Source organism: Melozone crissalis, unplaced genomic scaffold (genome assembly GCF_028551555.1).
Source record: "Melozone crissalis strain CALT ecotype California unplaced genomic scaffold, PUWL_Pcris_2 ptg000046l_1, whole genome shotgun sequence".
Taxonomy (NCBI): domain Eukaryota; kingdom Metazoa; phylum Chordata; class Aves; order Passeriformes; family Passerellidae; genus Melozone; species Melozone crissalis.
In genome coordinates, this window is record NW_026535824.1 from 8,136,437 (window position 1) to 8,150,408 (window position 13,972).

The following is a 13,972-nucleotide window of genomic DNA, read 5'->3' on the forward strand; positions in this document are numbered from 1 at the left end:
CTGGAATTGGGCTGTGCCAGCACCAGGAAATTGCCATGCCATGTTTGGACACTAGCAGTGCTGGAAAACACCAGATCTGGGTGGTGCCGGCCCCAGGTATTTGCCAGGTTTTGTATTTCTGTGCCAGCAAATTGCTGCACTTGGGCTTTGCCAGCACTGGGAAATTTCTGCATCTGGGCAATGGCAGTGCTGGGAAACTCCAGGTCTGGGCAGCAACAGAGCCAGCAGTGGAAAATTGCCAGATTTTGGGGGTTTTTGCCTGCAAATTGCTGCACTTGGGCTGCACCAGCACCAGGAAATTTCTGGATCTGGGCACTGGCAGTTCCGGGCAACACCAGTTTGTGAGAGCCGAAATGAGGGATGTGGGACGCCAGGCGGCTCTTCAAAGTGCAGTTTATTGTATCCAAGGTGATACAGCAGTCCAGAGTCATGGGTGACAGAGCTGTGCTACAGCTGTCAGCTCCAGCTGCAGGCCTGGAGACCCTTAGTTTAGGTTACAAATGCATTATATACTTTTCTTTGCTGAGCATCTTCACACAATAGAACCAATCTATACCTTAACTTTTACCTATAGCCAATCATAACTACTATCATTACCATATTCATGTTACTATTCTCCAATCACTAAAAGTTAGTACATTACAGTTTAAGCTAAAAGTTGTTTTCCAGTTTTCTTGCAGTGGAAAATTCTGAGACCTTTTTTCTACTTGCAAAATTTGCTGACTTGTTTGCCTGTGCTATCTTTCTGCTTGGTAAAATCTTCTTGTTTGAGGTGGGCTTATCCTTTGCTCTAAGTCATAAAAACCCCTTCTAACTAACATACACTTTGCCTTCTTAGCTATCCAAAAAGACTGGCTCATCAATTCTTTTCTTTTATATCAAAACTTGCTTTCATTTATATTCGTCTTCAGACATTACATTCAAAAATCTTTCAGCCAAGCATACATATCTGTTAGACTTTCTTGTCAAACTGCATCCCTGTATAGTGGTCAAGTGCTTGAGGCCAGGAGCACCTGGACAATGGGGACAGTTCTTTCCTATAGGAAGGAAATCACAGAACTCCAGGGTTTTGAAGGCACATGAGAAGCAGTCCCCAGAGGCCAAGGCAAGCCAGACCTGTCTGTCCTTGCAGCTTTTGTCTGAAAGCAACCCTTGGATATATGGGGAGTTTTGGGGTGGAATTCTATTTCAGCCATGGGCTCCTGGACAGGAATGACAGTTCTCCATAGAGGGGCAAGGGCCCCTCACAGCTGCTCATGGTCCCTCACAGCCCCACATGGCCCCTCACAGCCCCTCACGGCCCCTCACAACCCCTTGTGAGATGCAAAGCTGTGTTTCGTGTCAGGTACAAACAGGCAACGTGTGTACTTGTGAATGAGAAATGTGTGGATACCGACAATGGGATAGTTGTGAATTCTAGTAATAACTGAGGAAAATAAAGCATGGAAAAAGACTTTTGAACGTATCTTTTGTTTGCAAATTAACCCTAGTTGATTTAGGAGCATTTGAATTAAAGTGTTATAGATGTTGCTTTTTGTTTGCATTTAATCCATAAAGAGTTCTGCAATAATAACCTTTTGAAGTATAATTTTAGAATATTACTTGTATCCTTGAAACTGTAGCTTTGGAATATATATAAAGGAAATATGCTTATCTCACGCCTTATTGAAGCAGAGAAAAACAGCTTGAAAAAGGAAGATGAACATCACCTCAAGGGTTTATGGTTTCGACCAAAGGGAAGCTGGACATCACTGTTATGAGATTTAGAGTCTCTGCAATTAAAAGGTGGACCCATATCTGGGGAGCTGGACTCCACCAGATGGAATTAATCTTTCTTCTTTTGGAAACTGGACCGTCACCATCTGGGAATTCTCCTTTGAGATAGATCCTGAGAAATTAAAATCACAATAGTTTATAGAATTGTGATGTAATAATTTGGAATAAAAATTGCTGATGAGTAAAAGATTGGAAATAGAAACTGCTGAAAAAACCTGATGGGTACCCCTGTAAATACCTGTAACCATCAATTATCGGTATGCAGTTGGAGGGAAAACTTCCCCCACTGTACCTGGCGCTGTATTGCTCATACTTTATCACATTAAATAATAAATTGATTGCTGCTTGAATATTGGACTAGTCAAGCTTCTGATTCATAACACTCTCACAGCCCCTCACGGCCCCTCACGGCCCCTCACAGGCCCAGTCCTGGGGCTCCTCCCAGAGGAGGGGTCGGGCCCTGCTTGTTCCCCTTTCATTTCAGTGCCTTCATTACAGCAACAAGCAAAGAAAGCTGAAATGGAGCGTTTCCCCAGCATTTCCCTCGGGGTTAACTGCGGGCTGAAGCTCTGTGCTGGCGCTGGCCCCAGCGCCACCATCCCTGCAGCCGCCAGGCCTTTGCTGTCCCCCCGTGTCCGTTCCCTGTCCCCGAGTCCCGCCCGGCTCTGGCAGCAGCAGCAGCCGCAGCGCAGGGGGCGCCGGCCCGGCCCAGCCGGGGCTCCCGGCCAGGAGCAGCAGCAGCGCCGGCCCCTTCCCGCCTGCTCCTGCCTCGGCTCCCAAGGGCTTTTAACAGCTCAATTCTGGAGCAGAGCAGCCAGCACCCACACACAGCCCTGACTGCTCAGGGCCCGCCTGTGCTGCCCTGAGCCAGCCCTCAGAGGAAGAAAGGATCGGGCTCCAGCGCTGTTTTCAACGCTCTTTTCACTCACCCTGAGCTGACAGCAGGAGGCTGCGGGTGCCTTTGCCTTGGCAATTGGAGATCACGGTTGCTCTTAGCCCTCTTCTGCTTGCCACCTGAATTTTATCAGTACAACTGCACTTGCCTCTTTCAATCACTGCTGCCCACTGTGCTTTTGTGATGGTGAACTCAGTGTTTTTGTCACAGGCATCATGATTAGCAGAGACTGAAATGCTCACAAGTCCTTGAGCACCAAGTCGAGGGGAATGAAAGCATCACAGACCACTTTTGCAGCACTCAAACACAGCCCTGCTGCTGGTGCTGTTGAAATAGAATCAACCTACAGAGACCATCACAGAAATTGCCTCTGGAGTGGCAAATCAAATGAAAAAATCCACCAGGAGAACGAAAATACTGAAGTTGGCTGGCTTCATTGCTTCCTCGGAGCAGCAGAAAATGGAGATGCCCAGAGGTATTTTGCACTGCTGCTGATCCCAGTTGGAGCCCTGCCCTCTGCAGAGTCCCAGCGGGAACCTGAGCCCAGCCCAGGGAGCTCCCAGAGTGTCCTGGAGATTCTTTCTGCATTCGATCAGGCTTGCATTCCCCAGCAAGTCCCCAACAAAACCTCCTGTTTTCTTGGGTTAGAACAGGCACAATGAAAAACTCAGCAATGGCACAACTGCCCAGCCCACAAGGAAAAGAAAGGACAAGTTGTCAAGGAATCCAAACATTTGTCTTGCTTTGCTGCAGAAGTCGTGCTGCTCACGGTGTGGAAAGCCAAGAGAAGCTGCAGTTGGGGGCACATCTTGTGACAGAAGCTGCACCTTGTTCTCCAGGAAAGGTTCTTGAAAAGGGCAGACAGGAGTGTGGAGAAGATTCCTGGGGAAGTGAAACAGCTTTCCACAGGTGAAATGAAAATGGAAAGTGTTATGTTTGTCCAATTATCTCATCATAAAAAAACCCAATAATATCAAAAGTAGTAGCAATTTTAATTGAATAGTTAAAATAAAAAAAAAATTAAAATTGGATACAATATAATTTGATTAAAATAAGAGATAATTTGGTTCCAATAATAGCGCATAAGCAAACGATAACCACGGGGTACGGAGGGCAGAGTTCTGGGATCCTTGCCACCTCACCTACAAGCTTGCCAAGTGAAAATCATCCCTTATATGTCCTGTGTCAATACCATCTCTTCTCATTTTCGGTTCATCATGTCTCTATCTCCGCCCTCATTACCACCCTTATCACGCATGCACCATCACTTGGTTTGGTGTTCACACAAGTCTTTGGGGGTCGTTTTGGATGAAGACCTCTCCTCTTCCTCTTTGTCTTTTAATTCACCTTTGGGTTACACATGCGCATCAAGCCAGTACAATGTAAGCCAAGACTAACGTATCACTGCATCTACATATCAAGGCAATAAATCCCTTATAATTAGCATTTTCTGGTACCCAACCAGGTTCTTGGTCATTTTTAGCAACTGTATCTTCAGCTTGTTTCCTGTGGTCCTTGAGAACATCTGCTGGGGGGGGGGGGGGGGTGGAGCCCCTCCTCTCCCTCTCTTCTTTGGCATTTAACTATTTTATTATTCTCAAATATTAATTACTGTATCATTATTGATTACTGTTTCAATCTTTATCAGCACGAATCATACCTATTTATCACAAATCTCCCATTTCTCTTTTTGATCATTATGATTCGTGCTGCATTTAAAAAGCTGTGCCCTGATGTCTTTTATATTTTTCAGAATTTTGGTTTTCTTGTTGTCTCTTTTCAGCTTCAAACTTTTCTAGCATTTCTATTACTGCTTCTAGTCTTTCACACTTTCAAGTTTAGTTAGCATGTCCTGGTCTATTTCAATCCTTTAAAGTCCTTTTTGTCTTTAACAGGGGTTGATTTAGCTTTTAATACCATTATAGATCTTGGTTTTACTTTTTCTGCTGATTCTGAATCTAGAGACATTGTTGAAATTTGCATCTTTTGAATCACTGAGTGAATTAGCCTAATAAAATACAAAATCATACAAGGCAGAAACATAAGTCCTAGAATTGAGCATAACAACATGAACTCTAACATTTTCCTCCAAACACTTCTAAAGAGGTTACCCCACCAATCTGTTTTCAAGATTGAATTCCACTTTTGTACCGGCACATGAGCTACTCTTTTAATCTTTTTTGCAAGTTCTGTGATAGCTTCTCCATAATTATCAATTTCTACATAGCACTCAGATTCATTAAATCTCCTACAAACTCCTCCTTCTTTTGCTAACAGATAGTCTGGGGTGATCCTGTTTTGGTACACAAACACCCACATTCGTGTATATTGCCTGGCCAACATTTTTAAAGCATTGGAGGTGCGATTTGACACCACCTCTACTACTGCTTGGAGCCTTATTAATCGATTCAACAGATAAACTGGGGTCCTATATCTCCATGACCCATCCTGAGCTCATGTTGCTGGGTCATAATATGCTATAATTCGTTCTGCAGGCTATTTGTCCTCCCCCCAGTTTTGATTCCCTCCTGCTGTTGGAAAATTTAAATTCAAATATCCTTTATTCCACTGCAGGGTTTCATACAGTGGAGTTCCTAGCACATTGCTCCTAGATCTCAGTAAAACAAAGAAGGAGGGTTGTATTACTCCCAAAGTATAAGTTCCTCCCCATTTTTGAGATAACTCACTGTATGCTCGTTGCCCACAAATTTAATATATCCTATCTGGGGCTTTCCATTTCTTATCAGTTTTCTCCGGTTGTTCCCAATCAGACCTCAGGCTGTCGATGGATTGGTAGGGGTTAGTTCCAGGACTTCTGTACCAGCATACATTAATCTGTTCATCTTATTCACAATTTATTTCTTTTATTGGTCCCCAATATCCAATGGGGTTTTCAGGTCGCCAAATTTTTGAACGATTATCCATATTAACCACCAACGTGGATTTACAAGGAGTATGCCCTACTATTTTATTAAATTTCCTTCCTTCTCGAGTTATACAAATGATTCCAATTACTTGATGGCTTAAAATCCATCCTTCAGGTCTCTTCAATGTTCCAGAAATTTGGGTGTGGTTCTACTTTAAAAATTGCTCTGGAGCTAAGCTCTCACCTTTCCATGGCCATCTTTTAGCCATTTTTTAGACCTCTACAAATCTCACATTTGGATAATTCCAATTCTGTAGCAATCCTTTGCATCAATCCTACAAACTGGTTCTTATTCAAGGCTGGCAAATTCCAATCTTTGTAGCACTGTTTTACCTGTTTATACAATTCAGCTAATTCTCTTGACTCTTTTCTCTTGTTCTTTCTTCTATTCCCCTTTGTTTCTTTTTTTTCTTTTTTTTTCTTTTTCAATTTTTCTTTTAGTGCCCGGCCCCCTATTCTTATACTGGGATCATCTTTATTATGATTTCTTTCAAAACAAAAAAAACCTTTCATATTGAGGGCCAATCTGATTACTATGGGGATAAGGAGCTTGTCCGTTATATCCCAAATTTTTCCCTACCCAATACATCTTTCCTTCCTTAATACAAACATCTATAACACTGCTGCGATTTTAGCAGGCAGAACTAGCATATGGGTGTGTTACAAACACAGATTCCACCTTGTCCTTAATCCACACAGGTTGATTACAATAGTCACAAATGTTGAAATTGCTGGGACTTGGTTTTTGCCTTGTTTGCTTTTTCATTGCTGAAACTCTGTCCAGTGTGGCTTTCTGGCTTTGGCCAACTGCCCAGGGTACCAGAATGATCACAGTGAAAATAATCCTCAGGAAATCTACCATTTTTCCTTTCTCAAGGCCCCTTGGGTTGCAGCCAAGGGCCGAGATGCCAGTCTTCTTGGTAGCAAAGGTAATATCCCGGCATCTAGTCACCGGTGCTTTTAGTATTTTTGGTACCCATAGCCCCACAGAGTTTGCTTGTCTCTTTTTAAATGCCGTTTCCCAGTTCTAGCTGGTTAAGAAGCAATAATTAAAACAAAAAGAACAGGGAAAAGATTAGGCCGGAATACCATAAACCTGTATTTTCCAAAATTTCAGGGATGTGCCAACTACAAGAAGATTTTTCTAATTATTTTGTGCTTCAGGGGCGGGGAGTGCATTAAGTCACCATCTCCAATAGGCACACTCGCGGCGCCAATGTGCCCCTGGAATGCACCTATGATGTGGTGTATAGACTTCTTCTCCACCACAACTATCAATTTTGAGACACTGGTCTATAATATTATGAGTTGCTCGTTCTCTTATTTGTGCTATAGCAAATATAGCAAGAACCAATTGATCTAAGTTTTGTATTAATCTAATTGCTGCTGGAAGGGTCTCATCTCCCAGTCTCAAAGGTATCCCAAAAAAAATTATTAACAATACGTTCTATAGTTAGCTGGCTAAATACATAACCATAGCAAAGCAAGCAAATAAATTGTCTCTTCTTTTCTTCTCTCTTACTTTCCACCATGAGTTAAAGCAAAGTGTGCAAACAATACATATTCAGGGATGACACTTTAAACCATGTTTACTGCACTCCCAATGTTTTACTTGTCTCTGCTCTCTTTCAACAACAGCTGTTATCAATCGCAGTTTCTGGAATTGCAGTTTTGTAATCAATTCTAATAATGTTGCTGGTGCATGACCCTGGAGGAGATCTTCAATCTTTTTAGGCCGTTCCCACTGATTCAGAAAGTCTTTTGTTCTTTTTCCACCGGCGTTCTTCTGCCTCCGAGCTCAAGGGAATTGCGGTTAGCAGCCATCCAGGATGCCTAGTTCATTCTTAATAAATCAGGGTTAATATAAATCAACTTAAATCCCACCATATTATCACATTCTTGGAATTTCATGTTCTAACAATATTTTAGCTACAGTTTGAACTGTAGCCCGAGCTGCTGGAAATGCTTTAACCCACTGAGGTAATTCATCTATTATAACTAACAAATATTTCCACCGACCCACTTTAGGCAATTCTATAAAATCAACCTAGATCTTTTCAAATAGCTTGTAGGCTCTTTTGCATCCTCCAGAGGGAGGGGTTTTTAACACTTTCTTTTTTACTTTTTGACAGGTGAGACACCCCTGGGTAATTTGCTTTCCAATTTCAAATATCCTTATACACCCATAAAATTTTAAAAAGTGATCACAAAAGGCTCTTGTTCCCCAGTGTGTCTGTCTATGCAAGTTATCTAAGATCTAATGTGCCACTGGTTTTGGCATCATAATCCTGCCATCAGGAAAAACTCACTTTCCCTCCTTAAATGTTGCTCCTAATTTCTTTATAGTTGCCAGTTCTGCTAGCGGAAGGGAAAGTGTCTCCTGCTGAATTTCTATTTTTTGTAAGATCATGATTTCAGTATCTCTTTTTCTTAAGGTCACTCTTTTTGCTTCTTCATCGGCCAAATTATTTCTCTGACCCTAATATCCCTCCCTCTCTGGTGTTCCTTTACATGAACTACTGCTATTTTCTTTGAGCCTTTTAAAGCTTCAAGTATCTGAATTATCAATTCCCCGTGTACTAACCCTTTCCCTTGAGTGTTTATAAGTCCCCTTTCTTTCCAAATTTTTCTAAAAGTATGTACTACACTAAAAGCATATTTGGAGTCTGTATAAATAGTCCCTTCTTGCCCTTTTAGTATTAATAGTGCACAGAGTAATGCATACAATTCACGGCTTGTGCTGACCAGGAGGGACTAAGGGGACCAGACTCCTTTACCCTCAACTTTTTCCCACTTCACCTGAATGCCAACCCGTGTCATTAATTTCTAGATTATCTTCTTCAGTTAAAGAATACATTTTAAGTTTTCCTTCACAGGGTTTTATCTGTAAATTTAAGGCTATTATTAGATCTCTGCCTAACAAATTATTCTTGGCCTCTGATAACAACAATAAATCATTTACTCCAAATTTGTCATCTGTTTTAATTTGCACTCCTTTTATTACAGGAACAGGGAAAGCTTCTCTCGTAATTCCGATTACTGAAACTCGCTCACGACTTATCTCACATCCCTGGGGTAATTTTGTCACTGTCGACTGAGAAACTCCTATATTTACTAAAAATATAACTTATCAAGGGCTCTTCTGGTGGCGTTTCTGTCCCCTTCATTAAACAGAGCCCCTGACCTCCCTGAAAAGTTTCCTCATCGTGCTGTTTCTTCCCGCAACTTTTTTTGTAGGTGCTCCTTTTTATAATAGTAAAAACAGGTGGGTCCTGCACCCTTCAAGGCAGGGCAAGGATTTCGTAAGTGCCCTTTCTTGTGGCGGGAAAAAACACACAGGTCCTGTGTTCTTAAAAATAGATCCTGACATCTGCAGTTTGTTTTTCCCTGCGGATTTTTTTTCTTTTTTTTCTTTTTTTCTGTATTCAAAGCTGCCTGCATTTCTCTAACTGCCACCACCAAAATTCTGGCATCTGCTTTCTGCTTTTCCTCATCTCTGTTCACACACACCCTTTGTGCTTCTCTCAGTAACTCCTGAAGTCACCTGTCCTGCCAGTCTTCTAATTTTTCCAGCTTCTGCCTGATGTCGCCCCTCAGGACTCTAAAAGGCAGCATACTTACTCTCTTCCTGATTAACAGGGTCTTTTGAACTCACATACATATTTAGAGCCTGGCAAATCCAATCCTCAAATGATCTGAACTTGGGCCAATATAAATTATCTTTCCGGATCATTTCTTTTGTCCATTTAAACATGTAATACTTAACTATTTTCTGTTTACTTTTTCTCCTTTGGGATTCTCATTCATCCCAAAACCGTATCATCATCCCCAGTGGGCTGTCCTGAGGAATGCTCCCCCCCGAGAACCCCCCTCACGGTTCCCAGATACCTCAAACCACTGAGAATTTTTCCTACAATCTGCAGCCCCTGGGTCAAGGAACTTGTTCCCTGACCCATTTCTGGCGGCAACAAACTAAGAAATTCCCGGTACCAGGAGAGTCTTAGTTTCCCACACTCACCTCGTGGCTCAACTTCCTCACTTACTACTCTGCCACACTGCCTTTTTAATCTACCTGTTCCACTCCTATCTCTCCCTCTGCAATCTACTTGTTCCACTCCTATCTTTTCCTCTTTCTCAATCTATTAGCCCCATCCTCTCACCATCTAATCACATACTAAATTGCCTGCTACCAACCCATCCAAAGAAATTGAACCTCTTCATTCACTCTCTCAGTCTCCCCACTGAGTCAATCCCTCCTGCCCAAGGACCTTCCCACAGGTGCCTGGACCAGGGATCCCCTCCTTCCCCCTGGGTCAAACCCTCCCGGGGTCCCCACTCATTCACTTTTCTTTCATTTCCCTCCTTTCCCGGCCGGCCTCCTCTCGGACAGCACGAAAACGCGGTACTGGGAGGTCCCACTCACTTCGGGGGTCCGGGACTGCCCAGCCCCCGTCTCAGACACTCCACACACACTCACACATGCATACAGCCGCCCCCCGACGCAAAACCTCATGATAGTCACAGCCTCCTTTTCTCACAAGGGTCTTCGTGCACAAAGCAGTTTTCTATGGGTACTCTCTCTCCTACAAGCCGGCACTCTGATGGGAGCCTCTCTTGCGCGCTCTTAAAAACTAATTTGCTTATGCATTATTGTAAAAAAGACTCTCTTTTCCCAAGGGAGAGTGGTCTAGCCTTGGGACCACTTAAAAGTCTGGTGGGGAGCTCCTTCCCAGAAGCTATCCGCCTCCCCGGATTTAAAAGAGTCCCGGGTATCGGCACCAAAATTGTTACGTTTGCTCAATTATCCCATCATAAAAAAGCCAAACAATATTAAAAGTAGTAACAATTTTAATTGAATAGTTAAAATAAAAAAAAATTAAAATTTGATACAATATAATTTGATAAAAATAAGAGATAATTTGGTTCCAATAATAGCGCATAAACAAACGATAACCGCGGGGTACGGAGGGCAGAGTTCTAGGACTCTTGCCACCTCACGTACAAGCTTGCCAAATGAAAATCACCCCTTATATGTCCTGTGTCAATACCATCTCTTCTCATTTTCGGTTCATCATATCTCTATCTCCGCCCTCATTACCACCCTTATCACGCATGCGCCACCACTCGGTTTGGTGTTCACACAAGTCTTTGGGGGTCGTTTTGGATGAAGACCTCTCCTCTTCCTCTTTGTCTTTTAATTCACCTTTGGGTTACACATGCGCATCAAGCCAGCACAATGTAAGCCAAGACTAACGTATCACTGCATCTACATATCAAGGCAATAAATCCCTTATAATTAGCATTTTCTGGTACCCAACCAGGTTCTTGGTAATTTTTAGCAACTGTATCTTCAGCTTGTTTCCTGTGGTCCTTGAGAACATCTGCTGGGGGGGGGGGGGGGGGGGTGGGGTGGAGCCCCTCCTCTCCCTCTCTTCTTTGGCATTTAACTATTTTATTATTCTCAAATATTAATTACTGTATCATTATTGATTACTGTTTCAATCTTTATCAGCACGAATCATACCTATTTATCACAAATCTCTCATTTCTCTTTTTGATCATTATGATTCGTGCTGCATTTAAAAAGCTGTGCCCTGATGTCTTTTATATTTTTCAGAATTTTGGTTTTCTTGTTGTCTCTTTTCAGCTTCAAACTTTTCTAGCATTTCTATTACTGCTTCTAGTCTTTCACACTTTCAAGTTTAGTTAGCATGTCCTGGTCTATTTCAATCTTTTAAAGTCCTTTTTGTCTTTAACAGGGGTCGATTTAGCTTTTAATACCATTATAGATCTTGGTTTTACTTTTTCTGCTGATTCTGAATCTAGAGACATTGTTGAAATTTGCATCTTTTGAATCACTGAGTGAATTAGCCTAATAAAATACAAAATCATACAAGGCAGAAACATAAGTCCTAGAATTGAGCATAACAACATGAACTCTAACATTTTCCTCCAAACACTTCTAAAGAGGTTACCCCACCAATCTGTTTTCAAGATTGAATTCCACTTTTGTACCGGCACATGAGCTACTCTTTTAATCTTTTTTGCAAGTTCTGTGATAGCTTCTCCATAATTATCAATTTCTACATAGCACTCAGATTCATTAAATCTCCTACAAACTCCTCCTTCTTTTGCTAACAGATAGTCTGGGGTGATCCTGTTTTGGTACACAAACACCCACATTCATGTATATTGCCTGGCCAACATTTTTAAAGCATTGGAGGTGCGATTTGACACCACCTCTACTACTGCTTGGAGCCTTATTAATCGATTCAACAGATAAACTGGGGTCCTATATCTCCATGACCCATCCTGAGCTCATGTTGCTGGGTCATAATATGCTATAATTCGTTCTGCAGGCTATTTGTCCTCCCCCCAGTTTTGATTCCCTCCTGCTGTTGGAAAATTTAAATTCAAATATCCTTTATTCCACTGCAGGGTTTCATACAGTGGAGTTCCTAGCACATTGCTCCTAGATCTCAGTAAAACAAAGAAGGAGGGTTGTATTACTCCCAAAGTATAAGTTCCTCCCCATTTTTGAGATAACTCACTGTATGCTCGTTGCCCACAAATTTAATATATCCTATCTGGGGCTTTCCATTTCTTATCAGTTTTCTCCGGTTGTTCCCAATCAGACCTCAGGCTGTCGATGGATTGGTAGGGGTTAGTTCCAGGACTTCTGTACCAGCATACATTAATCTGTTCATCTTATTCACAATTTATTTCTTTTATTGGTCCCCAATATCCAATGGGGTTTTCAGGTCGCCAAATTTTTGAACGATTATCCATATTAACCACCAACGTGGATTTACAAGGAGTATGCCCTACTATTTTATTAAATTTCCTTCCTTCTCGAGTTATACAAATGATTCCAATTACTTGATGGCTTAAAATCCATCCTTCAGGTCTCTTCAATGTTCCAGAAATTTGGGTGTGGTTCTACTTTAAAAATTGCTCTGGAGCTAAGCTCTCACCTTTCCATGGCCATCTTTTAGCCATTTTTTAGACCTCTACAAATCTCACATTTGGATAATTCCAATTCTGTAGCAATCCTTTGCATCAATCCTACAAACTGGTTCTTATTCAAGGCTGGCAAATTCCAATCTTTGTAGCACTGTTTTACCTGTTTATACAATTCAGCTAATTCTCTTGACTCTTTTCTCTTGTTCTTTCTTCTATTCCCCTTTGTTTCTTTTTTTTCTTTTTTTTTCTTTTTCAATTTTTCTTTTAGTGCCCGGCCCCCTATTCTTATACTGGGATCATCTTTATTATGATTTCTTTCAAAACAAAAAAAACCTTTCATATTGAGGGCCAATCTGATTACTATGGGGATAAGGAGCTTGTCCGTTATATCCCAAATTTTTCCCTACCCAATACATCTTTCCTTCCTTAATACAAACATCTATAACACTGCTGCGATTTTAGCAGGCAGAACTAGCATATGGGTGTGTTACAAACACAGATTCCACCTTGTCCTTAATCCACACAGGTTGATTACAATAGTCACAAATGTTGAAATTGCTGGGACTTGGTTTTTGCCTTGTTTGCTTTTTCATTGCTGAAACTCTGTCCAGTGTGGCTTTCTGGCTTTGGCCAACTGCCCAGGGTACCAGAATGATCACAGTGAAAATAATCCTCAGGAAATCTACCATTTTTCCTTTCTCAAGGCCCCTTGGGTTGCAGCCAAGGGCCGAGATGCCAGTCTTCTTGGTAGCAAAGGTAATATCCCGGCATCTAGTCACCGGTGCTTTTAGTATTTTTGGTACCCATAGCCCCACAGAGTTTGCTTGTCTCTTTTTAAATGCCGTTTCCCAGTTCTAGCTGGTTAAGAAGCAATAATTAAAACAAAAAGAACAGGGAAAAGATTAGGCCGGAATACCATAAACCTGTATTTTCCAAAATTTCAGGGATGTGCCAACTACAAGAAGATTTTTCTAATTATTTTGTGCTTCAGGGGCGGGGAGTGCATTAAGTCACCATCTCCAATAGGCACACTCGCGGCGCCAATGTGCCCCTGGAATGCACCTATGATGTGGTGTATAGACTTCTTCTCCACCACAACTATCAATTTTGAGACACTGGTCTATAATATTATGAGTTGCTCGTTCTCTTATTTGTGCTATAGCAAATATAGCAAGAACCAATTGATCTAAGTTTTGTATTAATCTAATTGCTGCTGGAAGGGTCTCATCTCCCAGTCTCAAAGGTATCCCAAAAAAAATTATTAACAATACGTTCTATAGTTAGCTGGCTAAATACATAACCATAGCAAAGCAAGCAAATAAATTGTCTCTTCTTTTCTTCTCTCTTACTTTCCACCATGAGTTAAAGCAAAGTGTGCAAACAATACATATTCAGGGATGACACTTTAAACC